General features: G+C 53.8%; 1 protein-coding gene across 3 annotated transcripts in view; it reads left to right on the plus strand.

Moving 5' to 3' along the window:
* Nucleotides 1–18,938: 18,938 nt before the first annotated feature.
* The window catches only part of BCORL1 (BCL6 corepressor like 1), a 70,180-nt gene continuing 65,130 nt past the window's right edge, over nucleotides 18,939–23,988 (plus strand). For 2 of the 3 annotated variants that reach the window (XM_043974869.1, XM_043974871.1), the window contains exons 1-3: nucleotides 18,939–19,043; nucleotides 19,621–19,702; nucleotides 20,784–20,905. The gene's annotated coding sequence lies outside the window, so the exon portion shown is untranslated. Of the gene's footprint in view, nucleotides 19,044–19,620; nucleotides 19,703–20,783; nucleotides 20,906–22,647; nucleotides 22,674–23,988 lie in introns of those variants that run through there. The other variant, XM_043974870.1, reaches the window with a different exon arrangement.

Below are 23,988 nucleotides of genomic sequence, written 5' to 3' on the forward strand. Positions count from 1 at the left end.
AAGGAATTCAACTCAACAGGCATTTATTGAGCTGCTGCTATATTCTAGGCACAGGGGATAGAAAGACACCTCCTCTGGGGCATTGGGTTGCTTCTTTCTCTGCAGCCTCTGCTGCTGGTAAGAATGGGGCCACATAGGCAGCCCTCTTGGTGTCTGAGCTCCCAATCTCTGTCCCATGTCTGTGATGTTAGAAACCCTTAGTGACAGCCCAGGGCAGTGAGTGTCAGTTGAACTTGAGGTCAGGCTATCTATGTTTCTGCTGCTGACTGACTGTGTGACCTTGAGCAAGTCCCTGTCCCTCTCTCTGGGTCTCAGCTTTTCTCTTCTGCAAAATCAAGGTGGCTTCCAAGGTCCCTTCTTGCTTCAAAGCCTATGCTTCTATAGCTTCTCTCTACTAGTCAGTCACCTTACTTTCTGTGTGACCCTGGGCGAGTCTTTTCTCTTGTCTGGACCTCAGTCTCCCCATGTGTAAAATAGGGGAACAAATCGAACTACATAATCGTTAGCTCTGACATTCTCTGTTCTTTGTTCTAAGGTCTCTTCCAGCTCTGACATGCTGTGATTTTGTACTCTACTTTGTGTGACCCTGGGCAAGTCCCTTTCTGTGTTTGGGGGCTTCATTTTCCTGCCCTGTGGACTTTCGGTGGGTGTGTGGTGTGTTGTGTGTGTGTGTGGGGGAGGGGCAGTGTTTGAAGATTGGATTAGATGCTCATTAAGGTTTGTTCTAGCTCCACCAGTCTGTGATCCCTGGCCCCAGGGGCCAGAGGTCTTCTCCTTGTTCCCACCCCACTAACTGCTCCTTTACTTGGACTCACCTACCTTGATGAGCACGTTGGCCTTTTTCATAGCCTAGGTCTCTCACAGACAGAGACAGGCAGACACAGGGCAGTGACTTCCCATGCCTGCACAAAAAATAAAAAATCTAACAAACTAATTCTTTCTGGTTTACGTTTTTCTCCCAACAGCACCATGAGCTAGCTGGTGTATTGTTATCCTGATTTTGCAGAGAAGTAAACTGAGGCTCAGAGAGAGGAACGTAACTTGCCCAAAGTCACACAACAGGGATGTCGTGTCTCTGAGGCCCTTTCCATTGGCCCATACTCTCTCTCCATCGAAGGCAACACCTGTATAGCCCTCCACTCCTGGATGATGGCCTGGCCCCACCCACACAGAAACACTTCCTGGATGGTTTTCGATTGCTTCTGGGAGGGACACATTTCTACCCCTTAGCCCAAGCCCCACAGCCAACCTGGCGAGGAGGCCCTGGGGTTAGCTAGGCTGCCACATCGTAAGCCCCTGCAGCTTTATAGGACCATCCAGACTTTGGACTTGACTGGCATAGATTTCTAGAGCCCCTTGTCACCTCCCTTCCACAGTGGGGCCTCCTAGGAGGAGGGACTCACATATAATGTGTGTATATATACACAAAAAGAGTCAGACACCGAAACCCACATGCACACTCCCAAAAGGCGTGCCTGGGCTACTGGTTTTAATGGTGACACCTTCTAAATATACAGGACACAGAAGTTTACCAAGCTCCTTCCCATTTGATGGAATCACAGAAATGTCAGAGCTTTGAAAGCCCCTCCCCCCTTTTACAGATGGGGAAACTGAGGCCAGGAGGAGGCAGATGGCTAGCTCAGGGTCACAAAGCTAGCAAGTGTTTGGAGAAAGGCTTCATTCCTTACTTCTTCCTGGGTAATCGACTTTCAATGCCTCTAATTTCACTGTTGCAACCCAAGGCATAATCTAACTTCAAGGAATTCTTTGCACAAACAGCTATCCACAGAAGTGCACGGCACACATAGCCACCTAAAGCCGTGCACACAGATGTACTCACAAGCAACACGAAAAGGCACGTGTATGTATATATGTGCAACACAGGCATGGGAGAACTTCTTATGGATTGATTGATCTGTACACTTGCTGCTAGTCCTCTGTCACGGACAGGTAGCTATCTGCCTTGGGAATCCTCCAGAGAGGCTCGCTACCTGTATGGGCTTGGACCAGTCCCTGGGCCTGTTTGGAAGAGGGTTTGGACGAGCCTCTTGAAGCTCTGGAGCTGGGAGCCTGGACAAATGCACCGCTGCCCACAGAAACATACGGATGCACCAGGACAGTGGGGAAGCACATGAGAGTAAGGCACACGTGTAAGGCATGCATGCAGATGTAGAGACCAGCGTCCACAGAAATGCCACCTGAAGAGACATGCACGGACATCTAAGCACACGTGAAGAGACTGCATGCGGCTCCGGGTTCCTCAGCTCACAATGGATGATGCACCTCCAAGCACATACATGCTCACGGACACCTGCGCGGATGCACACGGCGGCACGGCGCGGGGGCGCGCGCGCGCGCGCGGACACACACACATACACACGCAGACACACACACGCACACACGGGTGCAGGGCTGGACACACGCGCACGCACGCACGCAGAGCCAGGGAGTCCCGCTTCTAGCCCCACGTGTAGGAAAGCCAGGCTGCAGTTGCTCGGAGGAGGAGCGCCTCCCAGCCCTTCTAGGGCCAAAGCCGCCCCGGGCTGGCATGGCAAGTGGCCGGCCGGCGCCCCAGCCTCCCAGGAGCTCCTCTCTGCTCCCGGAAGGTGCCAGGGGGTCGGCTGGCCACCGCTGCCTGCCTCTCGCTCCTGATTTTGCTTGTGCAGGGCGCGTGAGCGAGCGATCAAGCGAGTGATGGAGGGAAAGAGGGAGAGAGAGCACGGCGCTGCTCCGGAGGCTGCTTCTCTTACACTGGGAGCGCCCGCGCGGTCCATGCGACCCGCCAGGCAGCGTGGAGAGAGGAGGGGCGGGGAGCAGAAAGCCAAGCGCCTAGGCTTGACTAGTGTCGCGGGCCACGCGTTCGAATCCCCTCCTTGGGTATGCGCGACCCGGGCCTCCTGGTCCAGCCCCTTACTCCCCTCTGGGCCTCAGTTTCCCTGTCGAGGAAATGGGGACGATAACATGTGAGTTTCTTGGACTATAAAGTGCCTTAGAAAGGGGAAGTATTTTCTTTAGCTTTGCAACACCCCCCACCCCCGTAAGATTATATAGCCCATATTATAGCTGAGGAAACGAGACCCAGAGAACAGTGAGGGTCGCGCCCAAAGGCATTCTGGTAGTGTGACATGGAGCTGGGAATCGAGCTCAAGACTCCAAGTCCCGACGCTCCCCTCCCCTGACGGACAGAAATCTGGGGGCAACCAGCCTGTATTTCCTAAAAGTTCCAGGAAGGGCGAGGCACTTGCCAACTAACGGTGCAGAGGACGAAGGGAATAGTTTACGGGCACGCCCCACCTTCCCGAGCCCCCGCTGAAGGAGGGGGGTGGGCAGGCCAGAGACAAAGGAGAGCCACGCCCAAACCCCGTGAAGAAGAGTTGCGAGGGACCTCAGAGACCGTCTAATTCGGTCCCCTCGGTTTATGGAAGAAAGTGGGTCCCAGAGACGGGCAGGCCTTTGGCCGAGGACGCACAGATCATAATGGGTGGATTCGAACTCGGGCTGTTCAGAATATGCTGAGAAAATAACCCCTAGACTCGGGCCCGTGCTGGCTGCCCACCCTCTGGGGGTCATTGCCTGATAAGGTGTTGTCATTCCATAGGCCAGCAAGACGAGTTTCGTAAGGGGCGGTCCTTCAGCCCCAGATGGAACTCACCCTCCCTACCTGGCCAGGTCCAGGTCCCCCCCACACACACACACCTCCAACTCCCACTCCCACCCCAACCCTGGCCCCAGGGGCGGGGCCAGCCCTGACTAACCGGGGCAGGAAGTGGTTACTGCTGCACGTTTCCCGGCTCGCCATGCCACAGGGTGGCCCCTAGTCAACCGGGGAGGGGGGGAATTGGGGGGCCCCCAAAATCAGCGTTCAAGCCCCCTTAGGATCGGGGATGTCACCCTCCCCTCCTCTTCAGGAAAAAATAAATAGGTCCCTAACACCCCACCCCCACCCTACCCCTTTCCGTGGTCTCCAATTCTTAAAAGAAAAAAAAAAAGCCCCGTGAGACTGCCCTGGCTTGGACCATTAGAAGCATTTTAGAAGGAAAAGACAACTGAGGCACTGGAAAGGTAGGTTCTTTTTGCTCAAGCTCGGGCGGGCCAGGAGCTGCAAAGCAGAGATCTGAACCGAGGCTTCTTGCCTTTAAATCCAGGTCTCTTTGTATCGCCCCAAGGGCCGCCTCCCAGTTTGGAGGAGCAAAATCAATGATTTCATGAAAAAAAAAAAGTCCTTCCCCGGCTTCTACCATCCTATCTCTGCCCTTCAATTCCGGGAGTGCCCTCCCAGGTCTAAAGTTTCTTCTAGCTGTGACATTCTCTGATCTAAGTTCTAGCCCAGCTTGTACCCCTGGATTCTAAGACGGCTTCCATGTTCTCGCGTCCCTTCCAGCTCGGAAGTTCTGTGTTCTGAGGTCCCTCCAAAAGCTCTGACATCCCATATTCTGGAGCCCACCTCACCTTTGACATTGTCTAAGAGCCCTTCCAGTTGTGACCCTCCAAGTCACTCTCAGATCTAATGGTGTGTGTGCTCAAGTCCTCTTCTGTTCTGCTATGGTGTTCTAAGGTTCCTGCGGTGCGGGGATGAACCATGTTCTCGGGCCCCTCCCGGCTCTGACATTCCCTATGTCTACTGGCCCTGCCATCTCTGATATTTCTCTTCTCACATCCTTTCCAGCTCTGCTATTCTACCGGGTACCATCACAGTGTCACTGAATTCTGAGTTGGGTTCATCAAACCCCGAAGGACTGAAATGGTCCGGATTCCTAGCTCCCAACCCCCAGCTTAGCCCTTCCACAGTCCTCAACCCTTTGAATCTCACCTGCTCTCTGAGGAACAACCCCTTCCCAACTGGGCCTAGCTGCTGTGTTTCTGTTCTCAGACAGCCCCTCCCTCTGTGAAAGCTCAGACCTTGATCCTCCCCAGCAGAACAAAGATGCCCCCTCACTTCACCACCACCCCTCCTCTTTGCCGGCTTTGGTTTTCCCAACTGAGATCTGTGCCAAGGTAACCACCTAGGCAAAGCGATTGTGAGGGGCTGCGTGGGTTGGCAGAAGAGGTCTCTCCACAGTCAATGGGGAGACCTTGATGGTGTAAGTGGGCATTTCACTTGAGTCCTGAGGGGCTCAGTGAGGGAGAATGGAAGCTCCCCAGTGGCTAGGGCAGTGCCTGGAACAAGTGCCCTCCATAAATGCTTCTTGCTTCAGATTTGATTGGATTGCATTGGATTAAGGGGAAATGGAGGCTCACAGAAGGGGTGGGAGTGGGAGTGGGGCAATATTCATTGGTGAGAAATAGAGGTTTGGAGACGTATGAAAGGGCTTAGTGGGAGGGATAAGAGGCTCAGTACGATATGGAGGCTCACCAAAGGTGGTCCAGGAGTCTATGAAGGAAATGGGGCACTCAGTGACATAATAGGGGCTCTGTGAGGGAATAGGACTTTGCTGAGGCATGGGATCAGGCCTGATGTGCCTGGAGGCCTAGAGATGCAAAGATGTAGGGGAATCCTTAGCCTGCTCCTCTTCCTTCCCACTTTTCTGGAACCTTCTGTTAGAGGGTCTCAGTTTCTCTGGTAGTGCCTGATCTCTCTCTCGTCTTATTATTGTGTATTTCCTCCCCTCCCCTTGCCTCTGATGATTCACACACACACACACACACACACAATTTGCTTTCTGGCTAAGCCTCCAGAGCCTCATTTCCTTGTTTTGTGAAAAGCCTGTGCATTCTTGCAAGGCCCCCAGACTGAATTAAGGTATGTTTGGGTCAAGCCTGGAGGTTAGATGGATAGATATAGCTATATCTTTATAGAGAGATACACACATATGTGTATCTATATTATATAGCTCTATCTCTATATATGTGTATGTACTATATATCTACACATACTATATAGTATATGTGTATGTGCATATAATATATATATTTTATATACACACAGACACATTTTGAAGCCATCTCCCTTAGCCTGGCTGGGAAGGGGCCAGAGGTTCTCCAGCCATGTTTTGAGGGATCCGAGCCTAGCCCCCTTCCCCCCCTAGGAGGCCCCTGGGAATGCACACACTCAGTTTGGGGCGCCAGGGCCAAAGCCTGGCTGGTAGGCAGCAGCTGCCGCCTAGGAAAAGGGAGGGGGGAATTCTCTCTGAGCAGCAGCTTCGGGCTGACCATGAGGCTCAGAGGCTGAGCTACTGACCTTGGCTGAGTTTTGAAGTCATTGAGTACCCCAAACCCAAAGCCCATCTCCGTATTTGGTCAGGGACTGAGGGACTCAGTGTATGTGCACATACACAGGCAGACCCATGGAGAGCACTGGGACCATCTTTGAATGTGAAGAATGGGAGGCAGTCTTGGAATTATGTGACGAAGTTCTGGTCTGGACTTTGATCAAGTGAATTGCCTCAGTTTTCTCCTCTGTCAAATGAAGATCCTGGACTTGTTGGCCTCTGACAATGCCTCCAGCCCCAAATTCTATGAATCCTTGACCCTAAGATTCAGGAGGCCTTTTGTTTGGGGCTCAGCACCATTGTTGTTCGGAATAATGATCATTTTTTCTCATGTTCGTTCATTCATTCCCTGTATTCTGCTCATTTGAGCTTGCTTGCTCTTTGGATTGTGTCTCAATAGGAGTTTGCTTTATGAGTGTATTCAGTTGTGCTTGTAGAGATGCCTGGGCAGTCACAGACCAAGCATAGAAACTCATGAAGGTTATTCAGAGCTAATAATGTGAATGAATAATAATGCCTTACCTTTATACTTTCCCAAGTGCTTTCATAATCCTTTAGATTCCTAAAGCAAGGGAAGCAACATCCAGTGGGGAAAGCCCTTGGATTGGAAGTTGAAAGACCTGGCTTTGAATCCTAGCTGGGAGACTTACTAAGTACGTGGCCTTGAGCAAAATCCCTTACCCTCTCTCGGATTTGTATATTTTTGTTTTGCTGGATTTTGTTTTGTATTGTTTTTAATGAGAAGGATGGACTAAATTTCATCCAAGGTTTCTTCCAGCTCTGTCTCCAACGTATTTCCAGACTTGTTACAGGCTGCTTCTGTCCGTCCGTGGGCTCTTTGCTTCAGCCAAAATGGCATTCTTCTTCCTTTCATCTCTCATCTCTGAGCCTTTGCAATAGCTATTCCTCCTGCCTAGAGTGCACTCTTTATTCAGCTCTACTTCTTAAAAAGCCACATTTCCTTCCAAGCCCGTTCAAGTGCTTCCTTCTCTATGAGGGTTTTGGTCATTCCCCCAGTTGCTAGTCCATCTCCGAAGTATACACACACACACACACATTCTCCTCCTAGAATATAAGTTCCTCAGGGCAGGGATTATTATTATTGTTGTTGTTGTTTTGTCTTTGTATTCCTAGTATCTAAGAGAGTGCTAGGTGCATATACCAGATACTTAATAAATACTTGCTAATTGAGTGATCCATTGCTCCTATCATATACAAGTATTACTTGTGACTTGAGCTCAGCAGAACCAGGCTGGGCATCATCCCCTTAGGAGGGACTCAGGAAGTAGATATGCAGGCCTTGAGAACTTTGCAAGGATGACTTTAAAGGCAGAGCCAGGTACGCCCTTTGCTTGATTAGGGAGAGAATCATTCTGCTTAGCTCCAGTCAGAATCCTTGGACCTCTCCTTTGGGGATTTGGACGGGGGTACAGAATGATGCTTTGAGGGAGGACTGTGCTCAGAACATCAGGTACCTACCTGTTTGAAGAGCTCTTACACTGAGAGTGGTTAGCATAGAGGTCTAGAATTGACACAAGCCCCTGGTTTTTTGGTTTTTTGGTTTGTTTGTTTTTGTTTTGTTTTGTTTCTGGGCAATGGGGGTTAAGTGACTTGCCCGGGGTCACACAGCTAGTATGTGCCAAGTGTCTGAGGTCGGATTTGAACTCAGGTCCTCCTGACTCCAGGGTCGGTGCTCTATCCACTTCACCACCTAGCTGCCCCCTCCCCTGGGGGGGGGTTGTTTGTTTGTCGGCGTTTTGTCTACATCAGTAATATAAGCATAATAAAAATCTCATGATCTCTCTGGTGGGGAGTTTCCCCTCTTTTAGACAAGATCATATTGTTAAACAGCATCCACTCTTGCTTTGGTTTTTATGAGTGAAAGCCCTCTGGGGTCTGTCCCAATCAACCAATCTGACTTAGGGTGTAAACCCAGTGGGCAAGTAGAGGGTCTGGTCAATTCCATTGCTATAGCATCCCCCATAAGGCTCCTGTGTATTCATTCTGTTAATTAATACTATGGTCATTGAATTCTCAGTTATTTTCGGGAGTCTCCCAGTTAAGTAAAGGGTCAGCCTGAGACTTCTTTTTTGTCTCAACCTTTGTTAGCCATTTTGCTAAAGTGTTAAGGGACTCTCTCCTCTTAGCAAGTAGGATATGGTGAGCCACACTGAATCCCTGCTGATTAGAAATCTTCTCAGGAATCAGGACCGCCAATCTGAAACTACTAGGGTTCATTTTCTGGAGCTGGAGGAGTAGAAGGCAGAGAGGGCTGTTCGAAAAGTGTGAGCTCAGGCCCTAGCCCAGATTTTTAAAAAATGAAATCTTGCTGGGTCTGATGAGCATTTCCTTCTTTGGCCCATACAGTCCCAGTTAATCGAGGTTTGCAGGTAATTGAGTTCTGGCTATCTGAGCATCTACGTTATGGGGACTTATAGGAGGTACACTTCCTGGATTTGAGGCCTTTAATGTCTAGTGAAGAGAATAGGCACACGCAGCTGAAACATGCACAAAAACCGGTGTGACACAGACAAGTGGAAATCAGTGTAGAAGCAGCAAAAATTTGGACAGACCTTTCTAAGGAAGTATAGCCAGAAGCTGACTCCACACTTTTTGACTGATATGAGAGGCAGCAGGATGTAGTGGAAAGAACTCTGGCTGAGGAGTGTAAGGATCTGAGTTTGAATCTCAGCTTTGACATTTACTAGCTGGATGGGAGACGGCACCCCCCCCTTTAAGCTATAGTTGTTGTTGAGTCCTTCCTGAGCCCATTTGGGATTTTCTTGGCAAAGATACAGGAGTGGTTTGCCATTTCCTTTTCCAGTTCATTTTACAGATGAGGAAACTGAAGTAAACAGGGTTAAGTGACTTGCCCAGGGTCACACAGCTGCATTATTGTTGTTATTGTGAATTGTTCTAGTAACCCTATTTCTATCTACTAAATTCTGAATCAGTTCCTATAGGAATTCCAATGTTTCTCTGAATTTCTTACATCTGTCATTCCTTCCAGCAAAATCACAGTCCGCTATATTCCCATACCCCATTTTGCTCAGCCATCTCCCAATCGATGGGCATCTACTTGTTTCCACTTGAGTTGTTTCTACCACAGAAAGTACTGCTATGTAGAAGGGCTCCCCTCCTTCTTTCCGCCTTTGATTCCTGTGGGGTTTCTGTTCAAGTGATGAGGCGGCTGGATCAAGTGGCACAAATAATTTGGGGATTTTTCCTGCATAATTCTAATCCAAGGTTGATTGCAATGAAGCAGTAAATCAGTCATAAGATTGGGAGGCTCACCATATCCTTAGAGATCACCCAACTCTCATTTTATGGATTATGAAACTGTAGCTTGGACAGCTAGGTGGCACAGTGAGTGGATAGAGTGCCTGGAGTTAGGAAAACCTTAGTTCAAGTCTGGCCTCAGATTCTACTAGCTGTGTGACCCTACAATAATATAAATGAAAAGGAGCCCCAAAGGCAGCCAAAATCAGATGAGTCGTAGTGACCAATTTTTGTCCCAGAGAACAGATGATTAAACACCCTTCCCTCCTTTTTGTGAAGGAGTGGGGCGCTCCAGGAACAGAATGGTGAATATGCTGTCAGGTCAAATTGTCAGTGGTTTGGCTTAACTGTTTTTCGTTGTTCCAAGAGAAGGTTAGTTGGGAGGTGGAGTAGGGGCAAATGCATACCCGGAAATGACTAGGGTTTAAAAGAAGTGGGGTTGGTGTGGAGAGGACATCAGTGAAACTTTTTTTTAAAGAAAGAAAAAGAAAGTACCTATTGTTTAGAGTCAGAGAAATTAAGTGTGGTTATTTACTATACTTAAGACCTTGAGTAAATCCTATCTTCGCTCTTGGCCTCAGTTTTTTCATCTATAAAACACCGGGTTAGACTAGATGTCCCACAAGATCTCTTCCAGCTACCAATGTCTGAGCGCCAAGTATAGACAAATCATTGTAGGCGATGTACTGGCTTTCAGAAGTTTTAACTGTATAGGACATAAAACAAAAGCAACTCTCAGAACAGCCAACGAATGGGTCGTTGCCCAGTCTGGAAGCCCTCATTGCCCCCAAAACTCATATAGACTTTGGAACTTTTGCCTGATCCGAAGGCAACTGAATCTCAACTCCACCACTAACCGGATGTGTAAAGCATCAGCTTGGGCAAGTCATCACCCCTCTCTGAGTCTCAGTTCCCCATCTGTAACAACCTTTACATACTCGGCCTCAACTGGTTCTTAGTAGGAAAGCACTTCATAAACAATATGAAATCCAGAGAAATGAATGTTATTACTGTCAGTCTGCACTCATGTTAGTTACCTATTCGATAGATTGCGTTGCTCTTATTCCTGTCCCAAGCCATATTGGCATTTTAAGAGGGGCCTTCGATATCTTACCCTAAAGGTGGAATTTCAGGCAGAGGAAGGTGAAATTGAGGTTTGGGGGAGGACTTGAGGATTCTTCACTGTCTCTGATTTCATATCAAGTACATGGCTGCCCGTTCTATCTGGTACAGCCTAGTCCTGGTGTGGTGAAATTCAATTCTATTCAATTCACACTATTTATTTAGTACCTACGATGTGCAATACCTTTTAATCCCTGTCTCGTCCACGTGAAAAATAAAAACTCTGTGGCCCAGTCAACTCTGTAAGACACACACACACACACACACACGCACGCACACAGACACACAGACACATGGCATATCTATAAGGTGAAGATGAGTTTCTCATTGATATTGGTAGAGGGAATATAAGTCTTCTTTCAAAATTCCCCAAATATGATAAAGCACCAGCCCTGGATTCAGGAAGACCTGAATTCAAATCTTGCCTCAGACACTTGACACTTAACTATCTGTGTGACCCTGGGCAAGTCACTTAACCCTCATTGCCCTGCAAAAAAAGAAAAAAAAATCCCCGAATGAAAGAAGTCAAGGGCCTACACTGCCCACAAAAATGTCCAAGGCATTGGGAATATACCACCATCTCCAAAACAGGCCCTGCCCTCAGAGACCTTCTGTTCTCCTTGGGGAGCATGTCCACAGCTAAATAAATCCAAACAGTCTGTACAAAGCACTGCAAAGGGATTTCAAGAGGGAGAGGGTAGTAACAATTATAGGGGGTGGTTAGGAAAGTCCCCATAGTAGCTTGGCTGGGAAGCAATGGAGGGACTCTAGAGGAGGCAGGCAGAAGTGAGGGAGGGCACTGCAGACAGAGATGGCCACCTGCCCAAAGACTCAGCCAGGGTGTGTAAGGCTGTTGCATACAGGCGAAAGCTGCCTTCAGTTCAGCTAGAAGGAAGAGAACCAGAAACTATCAAGGTAGGCTCCTGCCTACCAGATTGTCCAGGGCTGGGGCAGCTAGGTGGCACAGTGGATAGAGTACTGGCCCTGGAGTCAGGAGGACCTGAGTACAAACCCGGCTTCAGACACTTAACACTTACTAGCTGTGTGACCCTGGGCAAGTCACTTAACCCCAATTGCCTCACCAAAAAAAAAAAAAAAAAGAAAAGAAAAGAAAGAGATCAGGTAAAGTTCCTGAGCTAAGCCCTTGAGTGTGTGTGTGTGTGTGTGTGTGGGTCTCCCAAAACAGATTGTCCAGGGCTTTCAGTTCAAGAACTGCCATGGCAAGGACATTAGCTTCAGCACCAACACCCAGACCCCTGGGTGCCTATCCCAGCTCTGTTCCCCAACCCTTAGCTTTGTAAACTTGAACAATTCCTTTTCTCAGAGCCTCGACTTCCTCATCTGTTTTTTTTTTTTTTTTTCTGGGCAGTGAGGGTTAAGTGACTTGCCCAGGGTCACACAGCTAGTAAGTGTGAAATGTCTGAGGCCGAACTTGAACTCAGGACCTCCTGAATACAGGGCCGGTGCTTTATCCACTGTGCCACCTAGCTGCACCAACTTCCTCATCTGTAAAATGGGGATAATTAGCTGTGTTGACCACTTTCGCAGGGTTGTCTTGAAGATCAAACGAGATAATGCACCACACTGGCATGAGCTTCTTCAGAATAAGCTTCCAAACTGATGAAAAATGGAAAGGATGAAAAGATCCGAATCCAATCTAGCTCACCTTAATGGTGATGACTCTATTCCTCCCCCCAGGTAGGAGGAGTGAGCTGTCCATATATGACCACTGTGCTCTCTTCTACTTGATTGGATTTTTTCTATATTCTCTTAACATGTCTCTAGCTGATCTTACTAATGGGGGGAAATCTCATTGGGTGATTCCTCCGCTAAAGTCTTTAGTGGCTCTCCATTGCCTCCTCTACCTGGCACTGAAAATATATACCTTGAGGCAGCTAGGTGGTGCAGTGGATAGAGCACCGGCCCTGGATTCAGGAGGACCTGAGTTCAAATCCAGCCTCAGACACTTAACACTTACTAGCTGTGTGACCCTGGGCAAGTCACTTAACCCCAATTGCCCCTCAAAAAAAAAAAAGGAAGGAAGAAAAAAAAGAAAGAAAATATATGCTTTGTGGGGGGGGCAGCTAGGTGGTAGAGTGGATAAAACACCGGCCCTGGATTCAGGAGGACCTGAGTTCAAATCCGGCCTCAGACACTTGACATTTACTAGCTGTGTGACTGTAGGCAAATCACTCAACCTTCATTGCCCCGCCCCCCCAAAAGAAAATATATGCCTTGTGTCACCCTCTCTGTTCAGCCTTATCTTCTATTGTCCCCCTCCTTGCCCCCTGAACTCACCCCGTGGCCCTCCTATCATGGTCTCGTTATTCAGAATGTTGTTCATATCTGGAATGCCCTCCCTTCCCTTCTCAGCCCATTGAATCCCTACCTAACCTCTAAAGTTCAACTCACAAGGTCCTTCTTTCAGGAAGTTCTTGTCTGTGTAGAGCAACCTCAACTCTCGAAGCTCATTTTGTTTGCATCTCGCTAATCTATCCATCCTTTTTTCTTTCTTTTTTATTTTGGCGGGGCAATGAGGGTTAAATGGCTTGTCCAGGGTCACACAGCTAGTAAATGTCAAGTGTCTGAGGCCGGATTTGAACTCAGGTCCTCCTGAATCCAGGGCTGGAGCTTTCTCCACTGTGCCACCTAGCTGCCCCCATCCATCCTTTTAAACAAAGCATATATTAGTCCTTTCAACACCATTTATTTAAAACATTTCTATAAAAGATACTGTGCCAGGCCCTAAGTTTACAAAGTCCTGGAATCCAAGGTCTCTTCTCCAAGAATACCAGTCCCTGCCCTGAGGGAGCTTACTTTCTACTGGGTATACAAATGTAGAGAAGAAGGAGATAATTTGAGAACAAAAAGAAGCAATAGGGGGCAGCTTGGTGGTGCTGTGCATAAAGCACTGGCCCTGGATTCAGGAGGACCTGAGTTCAAATCCGACCTCAGACACTTGACATTTACTAGCTGTGTGACCCTGGGCAAGTCACTTAACCCTCATTGCCCTGCAAAAAAAAAAAAAAGAAGCAATAACAACTGGGGGAGGGAGGGAAACAGGAAAGAGGTGGCATGTGACCTGAGCCTTGAAAGGAAGCCCAGGATTCTAAGAGGCCTAACAGGATGGAGTGCAGCCTGTGCAAGGTCCGGAGGCCATTGCTGAGTTCAAGAAATAGCCAGAAGACCAGTGTGGGCTAGTACCGATAGTCACTGAAGGGAAGACATGTGCAATCAGCCTGGAAAGGTAGATGTGCCAGATTGTGAAGGGCTTTCGATGTCAAACAGGTGTTTGTATTTTAAAATAGATTTGTATTGATATCTTAGGTTTTTATATTCCCTAGATTTCCTCCTGTATCTCTTACCCTCCCCCATATCAGGGATCCATACCTTATAATAACATAATTTTAAAAAAAGAAGCAGAGAAAAACATTTAGAGAAATTGATGACTCCATTGAAAAAAATCTCTGCCAATATATACTGTGTTCCACAACCGTGGACACCCCCCCCACACACACACACACCCGATTCCTCCTCCCAATACGTCTGCAAAATAGGTCTTCTTTAGGGCCAAGCCCATTCCTGGTCATTTTACAACATTCATTGGAATAGTTTGTATTTAATCCTGGGTGCAATAGGGAGCCACTGAAGTTCCTTGAATGAGGGAGTGACATGGTCAGATCAGTGTTCTTAGAAGCTTATTTTCACACTTGTGTGGAGGATGGATTGGAGGGAAGAAAGACTGGAAGCAGGGAGACCAATTAGGAAGCTATTACAGTAGTCAAGGTGGTGAGAAGGGAATGGATGGGAGAGATATGAAGGGCTGATTGGATATGGGGAGTGAGGGAGAGGAAGAGTTGAGAATGACTACGTTTCTAAGCCTGGGTGATGGAGAAGATGAGGGAATTTGAAGGACTGGCTAGTGGTGGGAGCGGGAATGGGGTGTTTGTGAGAGGAGTGGAAAAGAATTCAATGTCAGCCATACTCTGTGTTAGTGACCAAACCCCAGCTGAGGCTAGGTCCACCACAAAAGCAGAGCCGAGGCTCCACCTAAACCTGGTGTCTCCTTCGGGGACAACACTATGCTCTGAATGCAGTAGATGCTTGATTAATGTGGGAGGGGTTGGGGGGGGCACAGAAGCTCATATGGGCCTAATGTACCTTTCTAGGAGCCACACATGCCAGACTCCCTCCCACCTCAATATCTTCTTCAGTCAGGCTTAACTTCTTGGGGTACCTCCTTCACTCCTCCCCTTCTTCCCCCCAGGCAATCCCCAGAACACCCCTATTCTGTAAGGCACCTTCCTGCTTCACACGCACACAAAAAAAGCCTTTTCTTTCTTTTTTTTTCTTCTAAAGCCCCCAGCAGTCCTAGGGTGGGGGTGGGGCCGGGGCTGGGAGCAAAAGGACAGCTGGAAGGGGCCTAGCCCAAAGAGAAAAGAAAGGTCTCTGATGTTATTCTTGGCCCTCTTTCCATTTTTTCCCCCTTTGACTGTAAAATCTGGAAAGGTTGCGGGCTGTTTACAGAGTTAAATTACTCACTCCCATGTACCGCCTCCCCATGTAGGCTGGGACCCTTGGAGGGCAGGGGACCATGTCTTCTCTGTTCTCTGTAACCTCAGCCCTTAGCACTGTGCTCTGCATGCAGTAGTGCTATTAAGTACATAAACAGCAGGGACTTTTTAGTGCAGGGGTCAAATACCATCCCCCCAAACATACCAATTCCCTATAGCTAGGGCCTGAGTCTCTAACCCTTGGGTAGCTCCATCCCCAGGGTGCCAAAGGCTTGGGATTGCACAGCAAAGTCCACTGCATTTTCCTCTCTTCCCTCTACGTTCACCTTGAAGCCTCAGTTTCCTTCTCTGTAAAATGGGGGTGCTGGGAGGAAAAATATTTGGTAAAAGAAATGGGAGTCGTTATTAATGATGGGGGTGGCGGAGAGGGAGAGAATGATGAAACTCCAAGAAGATTCGAGCTTGCTCTAGGTTTAGGTCCCTCTCCTCTCCTGGATTTTATTGGGGAGCCACAGGCTTGGCATATTTGAACAGAGCAGCAAGACCTGTGATTGCAGAACAAAGCAGAGGCCTATTCTCCTTCAAATTCAGGCTGTGATTGGGCTGGGGCCTCAGTTGTCCGGGGACTTCCTAGTCTCCTGCTTTGTCTGCTAAACTGTCAGATGGGTGGGCCTGAGCCACTGTTGTCCTTAGGCCTCTATACAGCCAGACTGGTTGATGATTCTTATGGGCAGTACAGTCCAGGACTAGGTCAGATTTTATTGGGGGTGGGGGGAGTTAGGAAAACAATCTGGCTGAAAGGGAGTCCATTTGATATCTTAGGTTGGGGGGGAGGGATCACAACTGTCTAACTTTTTTGGGGGGGGCAAAGGCTAGGTGACTTGCCCAGGGTCACACAGCTAGTAAGTGTCAAGTGTCTGAGGCTGGATTTGAACGCAGGTCCTCCTGACTCTAGGACTGGTGCTCTATCCACTGCGCCACCTAGCTGCCCCCTAACATTTTAAAATAGTCTACACAGTTCCCCACAGCCCCTGATTTCCTGACTTCACCTGTGGGTCAGAAAGTTCTGAACCCCTAGCAAGGGTCCTTGATGACCCCAGAGCTTCAGCCATGAAGTAACTTCAACTCCTCTTGTTTCTCCACAATATGGATGCTGTGAAATGGCTGAGGTGTGGACTCTGCACAGAGTAAGTGCCTAAGAAATCAGAGATCAGGTAGCAAAAGCACTGGGATTGAGAATGAGTACCTGGATTCGAATCCCCACTTTGTCACTGCATGATTTGACAGCCAGTGTAAATGAGGGTGTTTTGAGGTGAAGGGCTTGATTTATCAGACCCCCAAAGCAGTCTTTAAATTTGATTTATAAAACCAGTTTGGCTACCTATATTAGCCACAGCAACCCGGTTATTTCCAAATCCCCACTTCGGTTTTGTGCCATGTAGACAAAGTTGGGAGAAGAATGGGAGAAGCAGCCGCTGAAAAGGTGAGGATGCCTTCACCTGGGTCAGGCCCCAGAGGAAAGTCAAGATGGGGAAATAGAGTAAGCTTTCTATAGACACTAAAAAGGGGTATGCTGGAAAGTGTGTGTAAGCAAAGTTAGCATGGGGGGTGGGACTTGGGCAACAGCAAAAAAGAACTAAGATCTATTTCCAGTGGCCTAGCCTCGGGAGCCACCCCAAGACCCATCCCACCCCCTCCCCCTTTGCCTCACATAAGAACGTTCCCGGTCCTTGCTGAAAGAAGGGGGGAGGCTCACCAGCATGCATTGCTATCTGGCATTTCATTTAGCAGAAGAGGTGGTTAGCAAGGATTGGCACCTCTGGGCCCAGGACAAGGAAGAAAGGGGAAAGGAGAGAGAGGAAGGCAGAACTCTGGGGAGGAATCTTTACAGTCCCAATGACTCTCCAATCGGTTTATGTATGTGTGTAGGTATACATACTCATCTCTATCTACACGTATACAGAGCTAGCATTTCGTGCTAATTCGTGGAACGTTCATTTTACAAAGCCCCGAGCACTCCAGGAAGTCCTAGCAGTCTCCCCTAACACCCTTCAGCCAGCTGAGGTGATGCCTTTGAAGTCCCCGATCCTCCCCCCAGGTTGGAGCGGCAGAGAAGGCTAGGAGACAGGCAGGCAGCTCCTAGCTTCTTTCTTCTCAAGCTCTCTCCTTCTCCTCAGAGTTGTAAAGTCATCCGAGTTTGAACGCGGCCCGAAAGCTTGGCAATCCCGAAATCCCTGGGATGCGTTTGTATAATAAACACATATGTAATGTATTTCTCGAGGTGGGGAGTTAGGGCGAGGGGCTGGGGACTAGCGCATTCGGAGGCTGGGTGGAAGGGACCGAGGGCTCTGAGAAGAGCTGGGCTTTTCTTGCTCTTCCTAGACCAACCTTTCATCCCTCTCTTCCTTCTCGCCCCCTCCCCCCTCCCCACCCAAGCCTCGACCCTGACTTGGAGGGCCGGCCAGGGGCTTTGCAGCGGGCCAGCCTTCCACGAGGGGTGGGCCGGACCCAGGCGAGGCGAGGCGAGGCGAGGCGAGGAGAGGCTAGGCGAGGCGAGCCCCGGCATTTTCCCTTCTCCAGCACCTGTCCCACTTAAGCGCAGGGGCTGGGGCTGCGCCCGCGGGCGTCCTCAGTGCCCAACGCCGGAGCCACGCACGGAGGCCGTCTCGGGTGGGTGTGCGGGGAGCCCGGAGGGGGGCGGCGCGGGGCGGGGCGTTTGGCGGGGGCTTCCCCCCCCCTCGCGAATGCAAGGCCGAATACCACCCTCTAAGCGTCCCTCTCCCCCCGGGTTCCCGGAGAAAACGGGGGAGAGGCGCACGTAAAGCTCTCGGGCCGCCAGCGGCGTTGCTCACGGTCCCCCCACCTCCTCGGAGCCCTGGACTGGCCCCCGAGGTGGCCTGTGCGGGGTCTTCAGTGACCCAGGGAGGTTCCGTCTTCCCTAGAGCCGGCTGGGGGAGCCCCGAGAATCGCAGGCCCGTCCCCCCTTCCTCCCCCTCCTCCCCCACGTGTCCTCCCGGAGCTCAGCGGCCTGATCCCAGCCCCCCCCTCCGCCGCCGCCGCCGCCACCGCCGCCGCCGCCGCCGCCTCCCTTCCCCGCTTCCCCGGCGTGAGGAGGAAAGTTGCGCCAGCGGCTGGGGGGCGCTGCCCAGGTGAGGGGGCGCCGCGGGGCTGAGTCCCGGGGGAGCGGCCCGGCCCTGCAGCAGGGGTCAGGGCGGAGGCGGGGGGGTGGGGGGAAAGAAACAAACTTGCAAGCCAAGATACCCTCCGCCCTGCTCGGGAGCCTGCGTGGACCGAGCCCTCGTGCAGGGAGGGAGGCAGCGGGCCGGGCCGGACCGGACCCGGACCGCGCGGGGGAGGGGGGTTGGGCAACGGGCCAGGCCTGGGGTGGTCTAGATAGTCGAACACCGACCCGAACAGGGGCTAGGGGGCCGAACCGAGCCCCCAAGGGAGCTGGGGCGCCAAGTGGCCAAGGCTTTCTTTTTCTGTCTGGGGGGTGGGGAGAGATGAGGCGGGGCTGGACCAGCCCGGGGGGGGGGGGAGTGAGCCCGAGCCCGGGGCACTTGCTGGGATCCGGACCGGGGACTAGGGCGGGGCGGTGCGAGGGGCAGGGCCGGGCGCGAGGGGAGGGGGAGCAGGGGGTGGGGTAGGCTAGGGGCGTGTAGTTAGGCTCAGGGTCCGGACCCGGCCGGGGCGAAGGTAGCTAGCTGCCTGCCTGCCTGCCTCCTCCTCCTCCTCCTCCTCCTTCTCCTCGGGGCCCGGAGCAGAGGGAGGGAAGGACGGAGCGAGAGAGCGAGGCCGGCGGCGGCTGCGGCGGCGGCCGGCCCGGCGGAGAAGGCCAGCTTCCGCGGAGTTTGTGCCCTGGGCTCCCTGGCCCCGACCGCCCGCCTCCCGCGCACTAAGAGGGACGGGGGATTGACTGGTAAGCAACTACGAGTGTTAGACGGTGTTTGGGGAGGTGATTCCGGGAAGAGAGTCCAGACGCCACCCCCGATTGTGCTGGCCCCCCGTGGCCCCCCACCCGAGGCAGCTGGAGCCTCTTTTTGAGGCTTGGGGCGCCGACCCGCCCCGAGGCAGCCCTGGGGCTTGCTGGCCCTCTCTCTCACCCCTTCGCCCATCTGATTCTCCCCGGGGAGCGAGCTCGGGGGAGTGGGGGGCAGGTGGGGCAGATTTCCCCTCCTGCGGGCGACAGCCTTATTCAGATAGTCTACGCCTCCTTCTCCTTGGATCCAGAATGGGATCGAGTCACCCAAATGCTGGGGTCTGGATCGTCTCTCCTAACCCAATGATTCCCCCCCTACCACCATCCCTACAACAGGGATTTGATGGATTTCAAGGATGGGGACGAATCCCCGTATCTCTACGCCTGGGATGGGTGATTAGAGATCAGGATCTCCCCCCCACCCCTTCACTACTACCGCCCCCCTTCCTCGAAGCTATTTCCATTGGAATCGGGAGAAAAACGGGGGGTATTTATGCGTCTCCCTGTTTCTCCAAAGGGTCAGCGTGCCTGAGGACGGTGAGTCTCGTAAGAGGAGAGTGGTTACCACTGAAACTCAGGTCGCCCCCGGAATTACTTAGGTAAGGCCGTGGGAGGGGGCAAGAATAAGGGGGGATGGGGAAACCCCTCCAGAGTGACTCCTGTTTCCCGAGGGGTGGGGAGAGAGGGGAGCCCCTCCCAGAGCTAGAAGGGTTTTCGGAGGGAGATAGTGCTGGGGGGTGGCGACTACGGGGTGGGGGTGTAGAGGAAGGGGGGGTAGTCACGCCCAGCCTGCTAGGGGAGCCTCCCTCAGGCCCCAGGGAGGAGGGGACTGAGTGCGACTGCTCAGTGCTGCCCGGCGGGGGAGGTCTCGGGTCTCGGAATCTGCACACTGGATTGGGCACCAAGGGGCCCGGCAAAGTGCGGGCGCTGGGGTGGGTGGGTGGGGTTGGGGCTTGGAAGAAAACATTGAGAGAGACCCCTAACCCTGGGCAATGACCTCCCACCTTTCTTCCTCTGCCCTCTTCCCTTCTTAATTCTCCCCCTTAATGGGGTGACTGGAAGGAAGGGGGGGCGTGGGGCTCTCCCACCCGTTTGGATTGAGAGCACTTCTGCCTCTCTCGGGAGTCTAGCTCCTTGCCCTGCTTGCTGCAGCCACCGCTGCCTCCCTCTCCGGAATCCGCTCCGTCCGCACAGCGATCAACTCCCCCCATTCTCTCCCCCCCCCCCCGTGTCACTGGGGCTGCTTTGGCTCTGCCCCCTTCGCCGCCGCTTGCTCCCTGCTCTTGTCCCTCCCTCTCTCCTCCCCCCTACTCCTCTTCTCCCCCCACCCCAAACCTGGAGCATTCTGGGAGCTGTAGTCTCCCAGAGTGGGGCACGGCGGGGCTCGCGGCGCCGGCCGGACTGCACTTCCCGTCGCGCCCCGCGCCCGGCACCCACTCCGAAGGCTGTGCTCGCACACACATACACACACGCGCGCACACATACACACACACACACACATACACACACACACACACACACACACACACACACATACATACGCGCACGCACAGAGATACAGCGCTCCGCTCCTCTCTCCCCCTCACTCTTTCGCTCGCTGGCTCGCTGGCTGCCGCGGCTGCCAGTGTGTGTCTCTGCCTCCCCTCCGCTTTGCTGAGCCCTCCCTTCTTCCCCTGGCAGTTCCTAGAGTCCGACCCGCCGCCAGCCAGCACCGAGAGGAAGGAGGAGGAGGAGGAGGAGGAGGAGGGCGAGGAGGACGGCGAAGAGCAGAGGACGAGCCGGAGCCAGAGCCCGAGCTGGAGGTTGGTGGTTGGTGGTTGGTCGGTGGTCGGGGGTGCTGAGCAGGGGGGCTAGGGCGGTACGAGCGCCGAGCGGGCAGCGAGCGGCGGCATCGCCGGGGCCGGGGCCAGCCGCCCAAGGGAGCCGGGGTGGCGGCCTGAGCCGAGCTCCCCAGCCCAGCCCAGCCCAGCCCAGCCGAGCCCAGCCCGGCCGACCCGGGAACAGGTGCGTCTTTTTTTTTTTTTTTTTTGCCGAAATTTCTTCCACCCTTCGGAGCCCGTTGCTTGGGTTCCCCGGCTTTTCGCCTCGCCTCGCTCCGCTCCCTGGCATCCGAGCGAGCCCCTGCCCGGCCGCCGCTCTCCCCAGCCTGGGGACCGGTGGGCGGGCGAGCGAGCGCCGGGCGGCGTCCTCTTCACCGTGCCCCGGACATAGCGCTCTCCCGGGGCTGGGGCTGTGCCCGTGCCCCGCCCCTCCTCTCCCCCGGGACACCCCACTCCAGGGTACTCCACTCCACGGCCCTGCCCGTACCCCAGCCCTCCCCACCCCCGGCCAGGTGAGACTTGTTCCCCTGCGGGGAGCGGAGCCGAGCCGCGGAGCCGAGCCTTCTCTCTGGCCGGGCGGGGGTCTCCATGGAAACGGGCAGGGGGTGATGTGATCGCCCCGCTACCTGAAAGGCGAGGTGTTGGGTGTAAGGGGGAGGGGGGAGACGGCGGCGGTGGCCGCCCGCAACTTGCCCTGTGCCCCGGGCCCTAGATGGGCTGGGCAGCTGGGCCAGAGGGAGGAAGGGAAGGCGTCGGCCCGAGGGGGAGTGGTCGGTGGTCTGGCGGGGTTTCGTGGAAGGTGACAGAGAAAATAGCCCCCACCCTTTAAGGATGGGTGTACCCTGCTAGTGTGCTCGTGGCCTCTCCTTCCCGGGGTGCAGGGCCAGCAGGCAAGGAGGGGCGCTAGTTTGGGGAGGGGGCGGATTGGGAGCAGTGTTTTGGGTCAGGGACAATTACCTGAGTCCCTTGGAAAGAAAGCAAGGTTGGCGTAGGAACACCTGGGCTCCCGGCCCCCCCCCCCAGCCCCCCAGGGCCGGGGCTGGATTTGGGAGACGTTGGACCCTACGGAAGTCGGGGTAGTTGCCCTTAGCCCTGGCCACAAGAAGGTACCACTTGGCAGCGCCCCTCCCACCTCCTAAGCCGAGGAATGGAGGAGGGCAGGACGCCGGAGCCGGAGGCCGGAGGCCGGACTGGTGTGTGTGTTGGGGGGGGGCAAATTACTGCCGCCCTTGGGGAGGGGAGCGGAGGGGGGGAGGGCGGGGGGATAGCTCGGTATCTCCCAGGTCGGCTTGGCTTCGGAAGGGCGGGCGGGCGGGCGGGAGCGGCTTTGGAGGGGCTGGGGGAGGGGGGATCCCCGAGCCAGGTTTGGGGGGCGAAATCGGGCGGCGGGGCCAGGCGGGGCGTGGGGCGGCGGGGCGGGGCCGGGCCGGCTGGGGCGGCGCTGCGCCGCCGCCGCCGCTACTGCTGCCTGGGCTGCCGCTTCCCCGGCAGCTGCCGCCGCTTCTCGCCCGCGCCGCCGTTGCCGCGTTGCCGCCGTTGCCGCCGCCGCCGCCGGGCGCTGGGCGGGGAAGGGGAGGCCCGTGGGAGTCCCGTGCCGGGCCAGAGGGCGCCGGCAACGGCCGGGCCGTGGGGAGTGGGCTGTCCCGGGGGCGGGGGCTAGCGGGGGGTGGAGTCCCCGACGGGGGGCGGTACGAGCGAGCGGGGACGAAGAAGACAAGGAGCCCCGGGGGCCGAGTGCATGGAGGACGAGGTGCTGGGAAAGAGAGGAAGGGGGAAGGGAAAAAGGGACGGGACGGAGCCCAGCGGACGGAGGGGGTGGGTGGGGTCCCGAGACGGGGCCGCGGGGTGAGGGGGAGGTGGCGCAGAGTCTTCGCCCGGGGCTCCGAAGCGGGACCGAGCCGAGTCCGAGGAGGGCACCCGGGCCCAGAGAGGGATCTGGAACCGTGGATGGAGGCAAGTGGAGGGGAGGGGGAGGGGGCCTGGAGTGCTGGGGTCTCCCAGAGAGGAAGACCGGACAGGGGGGACGTCCGGCCCAAAGCTGGGAGGGGCCCTCAGAACAACAGCAGACTCATTGGAGGGGAGGGGTGTTGCATACAAAGATTTGCTCGATTTTAGGGAGAAGGGGCAGCAGTCACGGTGTTATGTGCAGAGATGGGATCAGTTTGGGGGGGCAGCAACCTGGGCCTGCCACCCGGTGACCCAATTCAGTCGGGGCTGCCTGCCCAGCCCTTCTCAAAAACAGGCGGCGATTTGTTTAAAGGTGCAGCCATTTGGGGGGGAGTCACACAGCTAGTTCCCGTACAGGCCCCCAGAGGGAGAGGGTTGAAGGAGAAGTTAGGGGGGCGTGCAGACACAGGTAGGCCACCAGGTAGGGGAGGCCGTGGCCTCTGGACGGAAGAAAGGCACGTGGGTGGCACGGTCTTTGGCCACTTTGCTTTGAGGCTTAGCCCTGAAAGGACACTTCCAGGACTCTTAGAGAAATTCTGGGCCGGAGCTGTGGTAGAGACATGCCACTCCAGGCTCATCCAGCTCCCGAGTCTGTCTTTGCCCATCACTCCGGAGGGAGAGGTAGTTTGAGAGAGAGAACTGAGGTGGGGGGTGGGGAGAGGGTGGAGTGGACTGGGGAGAGTCTTAGACTAAATGAAGTGGGGGTGCGGTGCGGGGTGCGGGAGGCCGGCGCGATGGCTGGGGTAGGCTCAGCCCAGTGATGTTTGGAGCAAACTAAGCAGAATGGCGGTCACCAGGGCTGGGGGACTATGGGGATGGGGTGGGAGGGGGGGCTGAACTGCAGCATCCCTCGGGCAGAGCACAGAGAGAAGGGCCGAATCAGGAAAGCCAGATGAGAATGAATTACCAAGTGGGGCCAGGAGAGTTCTACATCGAAACCCTCGCTCAGGCTGCCTGCTCGGATACAGCTTAGGAGGCACGTGGCAGGCTCCGGGGCTGGGCACAGACCTGAGTTTCTGGGCCTGGCCTCACAGGGCTAGGTGGAGTGGGCAGTGATGGTTTTTGCGGGAGGGGGGGGGGTCGAGTTTCCATTCGGGAACCGAGAAGAATGGGATTCA

The sequence above is a fragment of the Dromiciops gliroides genome, chromosome X (assembly GCF_019393635.1).
Source record: "Dromiciops gliroides isolate mDroGli1 chromosome X, mDroGli1.pri, whole genome shotgun sequence".
In the NCBI taxonomy this organism is placed as follows: Eukaryota; Metazoa; Chordata; class Mammalia; order Microbiotheria; family Microbiotheriidae; genus Dromiciops; species Dromiciops gliroides.